Source organism: Notamacropus eugenii, chromosome 5, assembly GCF_028372415.1.
Source record: "Notamacropus eugenii isolate mMacEug1 chromosome 5, mMacEug1.pri_v2, whole genome shotgun sequence".
NCBI lineage: Eukaryota > Metazoa > Chordata > Mammalia > Diprotodontia > Macropodidae > Notamacropus > Notamacropus eugenii.
In genome coordinates this window covers 83,412,362-83,424,797 of record NC_092876.1, presented here as the reverse complement: position 1 = coordinate 83,424,797, position 12,436 = coordinate 83,412,362, and the positions used below count along the sequence as shown (strand labels likewise).

General features: G+C 36.3%; 1 protein-coding gene across 8 annotated transcripts in view; it reads left to right on the top strand.

The window, feature by feature from the left end:
* The window catches only part of THRAP3 (thyroid hormone receptor associated protein 3), an 83,364-nt gene that overhangs the window by 22,122 nt on the left and 48,806 nt on the right, over nt 1-12,436 (top strand). For 4 of the 8 annotated variants that reach the window (XM_072610029.1, XM_072610028.1, XM_072610025.1 and 1 more), the window contains one exon: nt 7,785-7,892. The exons of 2 other annotated variants lie outside the window; for them this stretch is intronic. The gene's annotated coding sequence lies outside the window, so the exon portion shown is untranslated. Of the gene's footprint in view, nt 1-7,784; nt 7,893-8,934; nt 8,984-12,436 lie in introns of all 8 variants that reach the window. 2 more of the 8 variants (XM_072610027.1, XM_072610030.1) reach the window with 1 other exon arrangement.

Genomic DNA, 12,436 nt, shown 5'->3' with positions numbered 1-12,436 from the left:
TTGAACAGTGAGGGATAGAGGGAAAGTAACAGGTGCTAGGAGTTTGTTAACCTTGTGTAGTTTGATTTTCCTTTTATGCCTGCTCTTGATGTTCATTTTATCTTGATTTTGACATAATTGGTGGGGTTAAAAGGATTTAGAGCATCATGGGGTCAGCCTAATGCTTGGCATGTATCTCTACTTAATTAATGCTTGTTGATTAATTGATATCATTCACTTGTTTCCTCTTCTCCCTTCCCTCCCCCACTGCCTATATCCTTGGCTGAAAAAACTGTGTAGTACCCATTCTCTCAGGCACCTTAAGATTATCCCTGACTATATTGAGCTTTCAGTACCTGTGTGCTGCTTCCCTTAGATTCCTAATTGCAAAAGTGTTTTGACCAGTGAAGGTTGGTAAAAATAGAAAGTGGTATCACTAGTGTGTGTAAAAGATGATCTTTCCATCAGTTCTGACATCCTGGTTCCAGTAAGTAACTCTCCTAGTATTTTGGAAGAACTCTTTGTTCTAGTATGTTCTTGTTAAGTGACAGCATATTGTATGTCTTTTGAAACTAATATGTTTTGAAGGCCTTGCTGGTTATTTTAATTTAAATGTTTTAGAAGTATTTATTATATTCATTAACCATCAAAAATTATTCAAGTATGAACTCCTGATCCTGCCATCCAAGGTCTTCCATAATCTGACTCCAGTCTATCTATTAAACCTTATTTAAAACAATAAACCCAACTTAGCTCTTTTGTCTCTCATATATGATCATACTCTTTTTAGTCTCATTGTCTTTTTTTCCCTACATCCCCATGTCTAAAATTGACTCCCTCTGATCTCTTCCTGTCAGTGATGTCCCTTTTTTCCTTTTAAACCGAACTTGACTTTGGACTTCAGGCTGCTCCCTTGGTACTTCCCCTCCTTCCTCAGATTTCTCTCAGCAGAGTTTTCCCTCTTCAAATTCCTTACAGAACTTTACCCAGACTTCTCCTTTTCACTTATCTTCCTCTCTCTATTGTAATTATTTGTTTTCTTGTCTTGCCGCTGCAATTAGATTGTAGATTTACCATGTAGTAAAATGATTTTTAAAATAATTCAAAAAATTAAACGTATTGCTATTGTATGTTTTTACATCACCTTGATTTCTTTAAAAAAAAAATTTCAGTTAACAAAAAAAATATATTTTTTCTTCCTCTAGTCCTCTAAGCTTTATCAAAAAAGAAAGGAAAAAACCCTATAATCCATCTAACAAATGTTCATAGTCAAAAAAAATTCCTTTGTTAGCCATGTGTAAAAAATATATATGTATTTGTCTCAGTCTGTACCTAGAGTGCATTCTTTTTCTATCAGGGAAGATGGGTAGCACGTTTCATTCTGATTGATCATTACTTGATCCAAGTCTTTTAAGGTTGTTGTCTTTACATTATTGTTGTTGTATAAATTCTTCTCCTGCTTCTGCTTGCATCATTCTGTATCATTTAATACAGGTCTTCCCAGCTTTCTCTGAAACTGTCCTCTTTATTTCTTATAGCTCAGTAGGGTTCCATTATGTTCACATGCCCTGTTGTGTTCAGTTATTTCCCAGCTGATGGGCACCCCCTTAGTTTCCTGTTCTTTGCAAAAAAAAGAGATGTTATAATATTTTTGTACAGATAAGTCTTTTTCTTCTTTCTTTGCTCTTTTTGGGGTATAGACTGACCTAGTGATATTTGAAAGCAGAGCTGTTCATTACACCATTACTATTTAATACAGTGCTAGGAATGCTAACCATGGCAGTATGACAAGAAAAAGAAATTGATAAGCATAGGCAAAAAGGAAATAAAATTAATTGCTTTTTGTTGATATATTAGTTTACTTACAGAATCCTGGAGAGGCACCTGAAAAGTTAATTGAAACAATACCTTGGACAAAGTTTATAAAATAAATCCACACAAATTATCCACATTCCTATATAGTAACACTAAAATACAACAGGAAGGAAGTCATAGAGAAATTCCATTTAAAATAACTAAAGAATGTGTAAAATACTTGAGAGTCTCCCTGCTAAGATACAGGAAATATAAGAACACAACTACAAAATACTTTAAAAATAAACCAGATCTGGGCAGCTAAGTGGTTCAGTGAATAGAGTGCCAGTCCTGGAGTCAGGAAGACTCATCTTCCTGAGTTCAAATTTGACTTCACCACGCTTACTGTCTGTGTAACTCTGGGCAAGTCACTTAACCCTGATTGCTTCAGTTTCCTCATCTGGTAAATGGGCTAGAGAAGGAAATGGCAAATCACTCCAGTCTCTTTGCCAAGAAAATGCCAAATGGGGTCTCAAATCACGTATGACTGAAAACAACTGAAGAACAAGACAGAAATAACTGGAGAAATACTTTTTTTTTTTTTGCTAGTTATTTAGTCTTGAAAGGGAATATACTGAGGTCCCACACTGTTAATTATAATTTTACTCTTTCTACCTGTAATTCAAAATTTAACTTATAAGTATTTAGATGCATTGTCATTCCATGCATGCATATATATATATTTAGTATTAATAATTATTTCATTGTCTTTGCTACCTTTCAGCAAAATGTAGATTCTCTCTTTTAGTCATCTGTTTTTTTCTGTAACCTTGTCTGAGATGGTAATTGCTACTTCTACCTTTTTTACTTTAATTGAAGTATTACAGATTTTGCTCTGACTATTCCATATGGCTTTGGTCTCTGAACCTTGAACTTTAAAGTGTTTCTTGTAACCAGTCTGTTGTTAGGTTCTGCTTTCTAATCTGTTCTGCCCTCCTCTGTTTTAGAGGTGAATAGATGGTGAAGTAAGTAGAGTCCTGGGCATGCAGTTAGGAAGACCTGAGTTCAAATCCAACCTCAGATACTTACTAGCTGTGTTGTCCTGGGCAAGTCACAAGCCTGTTTGCCTCAGTTTCCTCATCTGTCAAATGAGCTGGAGAAGGAAATGGCAAATCACTCCAGTCTCTTTGCCAAGAAAACCCCAGAGTGACAAAGTGTTGGACACAATTGAAACAACTGAACAGAAACAACAATCATACCATTCACATTTATGTAATTGTGTATTTCTCTTCATTCTCTTCTCTTACACTTTTCACCTTTGTTTCCTCTCCTTTGCCCCTCCTTTTATAAAGTAGAAGAATGTGAGGAGTATGCTCAGGATTTCAACTCTTGCTACTATTTCTTCTAGGAATTCTAATTGAATTTGTTCTCAACATATGTTTTTCTTTGATCCCTTGTGTGTAGATTTTTTTTAGTCCAATCTCCTGGCTTTGTGTCTTGGACATTCATATTGTCATACTAACTCTTTATGCTGGGATTCCTTTTTTGTTTGTTAATTCTTCCACCCTTTAGTTCCTAACTTTGGATTACATTTCTGGAGGGAATGTTTAGGCAGTGCTTGGTTGTTTTTAATAACCTCCTGGTTCCTACTGCTTCTTTATCCTTGAGTGTTTGTTAGTCTAGGATCTCAGGAACAGCTCAGGATGGGAAGCTACAGGCTTTTAATGTCCTCAAAATTATCTCATAAAGGGTGAAGACTGATGCAGGACTCAGCCATAGCCAGCTAGCTAGAAAGCTCTGAAGGCTTGTAATGATAAAGCTGTAGGTTTCCCTTTGATCTGAGTTGCCTGCACTGGTTATTCTGCTACAAGTTTCAGGCTGAGTTAGGGGCTGAATCTGAGACCCTGTTCTTCTTGGGTCTCAGACAGGGTCAGACACACATAACTCCTAGTAGTCATGGCTACCTCTAAGCACAGGTCCAGGTCCTGTTCTTAGTTTGCACTGAATCTGGGGCCTAGCTCTGGGGTCTTAAACTTTTTCATTTCTTGAAGCAGGTCTCTCTATGTTGAATCTAAGAGCCTCCCTCCCCCCAAGCTGAATGTCTCTTGTCCCTATCTAGATACTTTGTTACTGGGTCCTGAACATTCATTTTCTCTCTCTCTCTCTCTCTCTCTCTCTCTCTCTCTCTCTCTCTCTTTCTCTCTTTCTCTTTCTCCCTCCCTTATCTGGGCCAGAAAAAAATGACTTGTGATTTTTTTTCCTTGAATTTCGTGATCAAGACTTGGTTTCTTTGATCAGTTCATATCAGTAACATATGTCAGCTCCACTCCCCTCTTCCCCTCCTTCTTGTGTGTATAGATATTGGCTTGCATACCCTAATTATGTGAATTAATTTCTCCTAACCTTCCTTTCCCTCCCTATCCCCTCTTCCACACAAGACTACTAAGACAAGAAGACCACTCCTAGGCCTTTTCCTAATGAGACTTCCTCAGAGACTCCTGATGATAGGTTTCAGAGGAGATACACTTATTACCTCTTCATATATGAATATAAGCAGTTTATCCTTGTTTAGTTTCTTATTGCCCATTCATGCTTACTTTTTTATGTTAATCTTAACTCCTGTGTTTAAACTTCACATTTTCCCTGGAGTTCTCGTCTTTACAATATGAATGCTTAGGAGTCCTTTGTTTCATTAAAGGTTCGTTTTTTTTCCCCCTGTAGCATTATACTCACTTTTGCTAGATAAGTTGTGCTTGGCTATAAGCCTATTTCTATTGACTTCTAGAATATTGTATTCCAAGTTTTCTACTCCTTTATCCTGGTGGCTGCTCAATCTCCTTGGGTACTTGAATTTTTTCTTTCTGACTGCATGCAGTATTTTTTCTTTGGTCTGGAAACTCTAGATTTTGGCTATAATGTTCCTGGGAATTTTTATTTTAAGAGGTGACTGGTAGATTCTGATTCCACTTTGTCCTCTGGTTCTAAGAATTCTGGACAGGTTTTTTAAAAGATCTTTTGAAATAGAAATGTCTAGTCTCTTTTTTTGATCATGGTGCTTTAGTTAGTCTGATGGTTTTTTTTTTTTTTTTACTCTTCATCTCTTTAGGAATTTTAGTTGAGTTTGTGTCTAAGCTTTTTTTTTCCTAAAGCTTTGTTTATAAATGTTTTGTAGTCATTTTCTTCTGTGTTTGTGTCTTGACCTTTTCTGTCACCATACTAGCTCTTTATGGTGGGATTCTTTTTGGGGTTTTTTTTTGCACATTCTTCCAACCTACTTCCTGACTTTGGGCTTAGTGTTAGAGCTTGGCTTTTGCATTCTTCTGGAGGGAAAGTCTGGATTGGTTCTGTTGTTGCTTTCTCGGGGCATTGAATGTTACATTTTTTCAATATCTCAGGGACAGGCTGGGGACCTGCACACTTTCAGTACTTTGGTTTGATACATTAGCCCATGTCAGCCAGCTGGAAAGCTCTGCTGGCTCAGAGTGACAGAATTGTAGAGTCCCTTTTAGTCTGGGATTTTTGCCCTAGTAGATATTCTTCAGGCTGGGTTAGATGTTGGAACAGAGATTCCCACATGCCCTTGGTATCTGAACCACACCTCTACTGCTTGTTTCAGAACCTTCTTTCTTAGTTCATTGCCCAAGGCCTTCCTACCAGGGATCCCACTACCAGCTACATGTCCTCTTCTTAGTCCACCCTGGATCTGTGATCCAGAACTAGATAGTAGGCAACAAAGCTGCTTGTACCTTGTGGTGCCTTGGTATGGGTCTGGGATGTTCTGGTATGAATCTGGGAACTCCTTTTGTTTTGGTGCAGTTTCTTCCTGGATACTGGAATGCTCTGCTTTCTGAAAGTGTGCTCCTATGCTTTCAGCCTGTATAGTTTAGTTGGGCTGGACAAATAACTAACCGTGAATTTTTCTAGATTTCTTCAACAGTCTGGTACATTTTCTGGGTCTGTTTGGAAGAGGAGTTCAGCTGTACTGCTTCCCACTTCACCATCCAGTTTCTTTATTTCTATTATCAATTTTTCGGCTATTTCTCTATACAAAGAATTGGAAAAACAGGGTGCATATGAAACTAAATCTTAATTCTGTATAACTGAAAAAAATTTCAACAAGGAAATAGGAAATTGTCTCCTTTTCATATTTAACATGCTAGTTCCACATCTGTGGTCCCTTCGGAACTTCTGGTCTTTTCTGTTTATTTTCAAGTTATTCATTGATATTCTTCCAGAGACTAGTCCCTTCTTTCTGTTACTTTCTCTGATTCAACATGTATCTATATTTATGCATCTTATTTTCATGATTCCCTCCTTCCCCACACCCCCATTTGATTATATGTTCCATCAGGGAAGGGATTTTTTTGCCTTGTTTTTATATCCTCAGTAATAATAGCTAGCATTTATATAGCCCATTAAGATTTTCAGAGGGCTTTCATTTGATCCCCACAGTAGTCCTTGAGGTAGGTGCTATTATTCTCCCTATGTTACAGATAAGGAAACTGAGGCAGAGAGATGTTAAGTAACTTGCCCAGGGCCACACAGCTAATAAATATCTGAGGTCTGATTTAAACTCTGGTATTCTGACTAAACAACCTGTCTTCTTAATAGTAATAATAAATGCTTGTTGACTTGCTTTTTTTAATGATCACTGTCACTATCCACTTGCCTCCTTTCAGAAAAATCTTCCATAATAGTGATGATGATGATGATGATGGCAAACATTTAATATGTGTGCATACCAGGCACTGTGCTAAGCTAGTAGTGATTTCACTGAGTAAAAGGCTGTGTGTCCAGTTTAAAACATAGCCTTTTTGAGTATAATTCTATATTGCTTTCCATAGTGGTTAGACCACTTCTCAGTTCTACCAGCAGTTCATTAATGTACCTGTCCTCCTATATTCCTTCTAACCATTGTCATTTTTTCTTTTTTTTTCTTTTTTGTCAAATTGGCCAGTCAAATGAGTGAGAGGTGAAACTTCAGTTGTTTTAATATGTTTCTCTAATTTTAATAATTTGGAGTATTTTTATGATTGTTGAGAACTTTGACTTTTTTTCCTTTGAAAATTGCCTTATTTGTAGCTTTTGACTATTTATTTTTTATAAAGGAGCTATATTTGACCCAATTCTTTATAGATCTTGGAGATACTATACTTTCATCAGAGAAACTTGCTGGAAAAAAATGTTTTCCCCTGATTAACTGTTTCCCTTCTAATTCTAACTGCATTGATTTTTTTTTTTGCAGAAGCTTTTCCATTTCATATAATCAAAATTAATGCATGTTTTTCTCTGATTCTCTCGTATTTAATTAAGAACTCTACCTCATCCATAGTTGTAAAAAGTATTCTTCTATACTCTTCTAATTTATTTATAATATGACCCTTTTATATCTAAACCATATATTCATTTTTAGCCATGGTATATGATGTGTGATGTTGGTCTGTATCTTATTCCTTAACATTTTTTGTAAAATACTGAGTCCTTATCCTAGTCGTTGGAGTGTTAGGCTTATCAAACATTGCCCTACACTGACCAACTTTTCTGTTTTATAGCCAGTACCAGATAGTTTTATTGATTAGTTTTAGATCAAGTACTACCATGCCCCTTTCCTTCTCACTTTTTTAATTCTTTCCTTTAAATTATTCCTTCAGATTAATTTTGTTATTTTTTTCTACTTTACTAAAGTAATTTTTGTTAGTTTACTTAGCATGGCCCTGAAGCTGTAAATGAATTTAAATAGTACTTTCATTTTATTATATTAGCATGACCCAATCATAAGCAATATCTCTTCAGTTATTTAGGTCTCTTTGTGAAAAGAATGTTATAGGTTGTGTTCATAAAATTCTTAAATGTGGCTTGTTAAGTGGAGTCTTACTTTCATCTCTTGCAGACTTTAAACATTAAACAATATGTAATATATAATACATATAACATATATATAATATAATATATAATAATATAACTGCAGAGTGTTTGACCCAGTTTCTCAGTGTGATTTCCTCTCATTTCAGAATAATTGCTTCCTGACTTTGCAATTGGAGAAATTTAAGACGCTGCCAGTGCCCTTTTTGAGAAGGTGCAGTTTTGGGAGGGGAGTAAGCTGTCATTGTTCAAATAAGGTAAATTGATGGGCCACAGGAAGAAATAACATCCTTATTACTTGGGAGTAGAAATCTAGTAGTAATAAGATTCTTAATTATTCGTGAAAATGCTTTATAAACATAAGATATTATTTGCCTCCTACAATTCTTTTTACAGCTTTTAAGAATTAAATTTCAGTCAGTGAAAAAATATACCTTCATTCCCCTCCCTGTTGCCCTTGCTCCTAATTGAGAAAGAAAACCCGTTGTAACAAAAATATATAGTCAAGCAAAACATTCTGATATTGGCCATGTACAAAAAATTATATGTCTCAATCTGCCCTCTTGAGTTCATCACCTCTTTTTTAAGATGTGGGTCAACTAGATATTTTAAGGAATATTTATTTATCTTACTCATCTACCTGTGAAACCAAATGTTAAAGGAAAACTTTGAACCTATCAAGTTCTGTTCTAAATATGTTATAAAAATTGAGTTTTCCAAATCACCTGTTTCTTGTATCAGCTACTAACTGAAAACTTTTCTGCTTTAGCTTGTTAGAGGAGTTTAGGTTTTTAATAAATCCATTTTGTATTGTTGACTGAATATTTTAGACCTAGAAAGAAATAGAAAGAATTCCTTTAATTTCTTTCTGTAATGCCTTTTACTTGATTACTTTTCCTTGGGAAACCTTACAATAATTTCTATGATGCCACTATTGAGAAAAACAGTTTTAGAAATTCGCTTTGAAGAGTATCTATTGTATGTCATTGTTGACATTTGTCTGTAAATGTCTTCTGGAAATAAGTATGGTAAGGAAAGGGACTGATTGAACTGGATGACATAGCTTTTTGGTCCAAGTCTAGGCTTGGTTATAGAATGGGAGCATGTATAGTTGATAACATAGGACTAGAGCACAGATATTAGGGATATTAGGGAAGGGGAACTGTCAGAAAGGGAAGGGAAGGAACATTTTAAATAGCTTCTGTTACATTGCAGGTATTGTGCTAAGCTTTTCACAAGTGTTATTTTACCTTTATAATAATCCTGTGATATAGGTACCATCATTATTCCCCACTTTAGGGTTGAGAAAACTGAGGCAGACAGAGGTTAAGTCAAGATCACCGAACTTGTGAGTATCTTGAGGCTGGATTTGAGCTCTGGTTTTCCTGATTCCAGGCCCAACATTCTATCCACTAAGCCACAAATCTAGCTGCCTAGGTCTGAGAATCATCTGCTTAGGTGGGGTACGGACTGGACCTGTGACTGTATTACAAGGAGACACCTTCTTTCATCTTTCCTTCACTCTTTCTGATGACTGTCAGTTGCTTAGACTCTATCTGAGCTATTTGATTTACCAATTCTGTTCCTGCCAATGAGGTGGAGGATTTCTAGGCCTTAAAATCTGCCCTGCCACTGCATTCTAAATTCTTCTAGGCCTTACCACATGCCCTGACTCCACTTCTTAGAGATGCCCTGGCACTATCATCTGATTTACCAAAGACCCTTGGGCCTTAACCATCTATGCTGCTTATTATTTCCAGAATTTTACATCTTCCTGGTAGCTGAACTTTCTTTGTCTTTCGCAGTTAGAGTGTGAGCTTGAGAACAGAGACTGATTTGATGTCTTTGTTTGTAACTTCAGCACTTAGTAAATCCTTCCCACATAATTAGCACTTAATAATGGATGTTTTTTTCATTCATTCATTCAGTAACTTACTACTAGTGCAGTTAGCTTTTTTGCTCCAATTTATAATCTTAATTATTGCTTAGAGCAGAAGTGTCAAACTCATTGGTCAGACCTCCCCAGTTCATCCACCAAATTAAAATGTAATTGGGAAATATTTAACAAAATAAAATAAAAACACAATACAGCATTGATAATGTTAATTTGTGTTTTTCCAAGTCAACATGTGGCCCACAAAGGCCCTTTCCATTTGAGTTTGACACCACTGGAGCACCAAGACCTTATATGTCTTACCTGAGGGTCTCATAGCCAATATATAACCATAAGTGGAACATCAGCCTATATTTTCTTGGCTTCACAGCAAGCTCCCTTTCTGCTATGTCACTCAGCACAGAGATGATAATATAACATTTTGGAGTTAATGAGATCGTCTAGCAAATTAGTAGAGAGAGAAGAGAAGAGAGCCCAGGACAAAGTACTGGGGAACAACCACACTTAGGAGTAGCTTGACAGCTTAGGAGAGAGCATGTCAGTTAAGTGAGGAGTCAAAGATAAATAGTTTATAAGGACTTGAGAGACTAAAACAATGGCTATGATAAGGATAAAAATAGGGAAATTCAGAATAGGGATGGTTGAGAGAAATAAAATAGTAATTGAGACTTATCTGCTCCTGTTCATTCTGTGAGATTCACTTTTTCTCACCAAAACAAAAAAACAAAAAACTGTGTTCTGCCGAGGCACCCCCGAGTGGAATGGTGATTTATCAGTTCCTGCACGTGATACACACAGCTATAGGGGAGGCCAACAATGAGATGAGGTGTGGGGGAAATGGTGTTGGAAGAGTTGTTTTCTTTTGCTTTGGGGAGATGGGAGTGTACCCACCTTCTTACTCTCTAATTGTGTGATTACTCTCTCCTTGGGCCAGTTCTACCTGGGGACCCACTGTTGTAAAGCATGGGTAGGAATTCAGGAGAAGGAGCGAAGAGAGGCATTTTAAATAGAAGGTACAGGCTTTGCAAAAGCATGGAGTCGTGAAAGTAAATTTATACTTGGGAGGCAATATGAAACTCTAGAAGAGTTTTTTTTAACTTTTATTTTTTTCTTTTGAACTTAACAAACATCAGCCACAAACATTCCACTATGTAAAGAACAACAAAAAATGATTTTTTAGTATAAAAAGTTGTGAACTTCTATAGGCGTTTTTGAAGTACATATTAAAATGAACATGGCAGTATCATGAATGAGAGGCCTTGTGGTATAGTGGACAGAGAGCTGACTTGGAAGCAGGAAAACCTGAGTTTAAGTCTAGCTTTTGATACATACTAGGTATGTGTGATCCTGGTCACCCGCCTCACTGTTCTTGGCGACCTCCAAGAGTTTAAGTTTTGGAGAAGGTGCTGAGCTGCATTAATAGAGGAAATTTTCTGACTTGGGAGTTCCTCTGTGCCAGTGAAATCACTGGTCCAGTACTAATTTCTATAACTTAACTGCTCTCATTAGTTTCCTTCTGTATCTCCTTTTCTTTTTTTAAAATTATTATTATTTCTTTATTTGTTTTCAGTGTTCTACCTACAATCACTTCCATATATCTTACATTTTTTCTCCTCCCTTTTACCTCTCTCTCCCCATTCCCTTCCCTGAGACAGCATGCAATCTTATATAGGTTCTACACATACCTTCCTATTAAATACATTTTCACCTTAGTCATGTTGAATAGAAGAATTAAAATAAATGGGAGAAATAATAAAACAAAACATAATATGAAAGAAAATGGTCTGCTTCATTTGACAATTCAGTTCCATAGTTCTTTCTCTGGATGTGGAAGGCATTTTGCTTCAAAAATGCATTGGGAATTTTTTAGGTCCTTGCATTGCTATGAAGGACTAAGTCTACCAGAAAAATTCCTTGCATACTGTGGTTGTTGCTGTGCACAAAGTTCTCCTGGTTCTGCTCTTTTCCTCAGCATCAGTTGATGTAAGTCATTCCAGGCCTCTCTGAAATCTTCCTGTTCATCATTTGTTATAGGACAATAGTGTTCCATTACATTCATATACCACAACTTGTTCAGCCATTCCCCAATTGATGGACATCCCCTTGATTTCCAGTTTTTGACCACCACAAAGAGTGCTGCTATGAATATTTTTGTACACGTGAGATCCTTTCCCATTTTTATGATCTCCTTGGGATGGAGCTCCTTTTCATTTCTTTTTTTTTTTTTTTATTTTTTATTGTTTCACTGATGCTCTGCCCTCACACCCCAGCCCAATGTTTTTCCCCCTTCCCTCCTCGAAGCCCCTTGTAACAAATATAGTTAAGCAAAGCAAATGACCACATTGGCTATTTCTGAAAATGTGTCTTATATTCTTCACTCTAATATGTCACTTCTCTGCCAAGAGGTAGGAGGCACAGTTTATTATCAGTCTCATGAGGTCATTATTGTTCACTACATTGATCAAAGTTCTGAAATCTTTCTGTTCTTTCCTTTTAAAATAATAATAAAAATAATAAATGATGTTAGTTTCTTGTATCCTAGGTGCATTAGTTTTGTTTGTGCAAACACTTCACAAATTTATGTAATCAAAATTGTCTGTTTTATGTTCTGTACTTTACTCTCTTTGTTCGGTTAAGAATGTATCTCCTCCTACTCATAGTTGTGAAAGGCGTATGAATTCGTTACAGGATATAGTATAGGATGGTGGTCTAAGCTTAATTTCTGCCAGACTGCTTTCCAGTTTTCCCAGAAGTTCTTCTAACAGAATGTTTTTTTTTTAAAGTAATTGATGTTTTCAGACTTGTCAAACCCTGAGTTATTGAGTTTCGTTATTTTTGATTCCCCTCTTCTCTAGTCTGTTCCATTCATCTATTCCTCTATTATTTTGTTGTTGTTCAATTGTTACA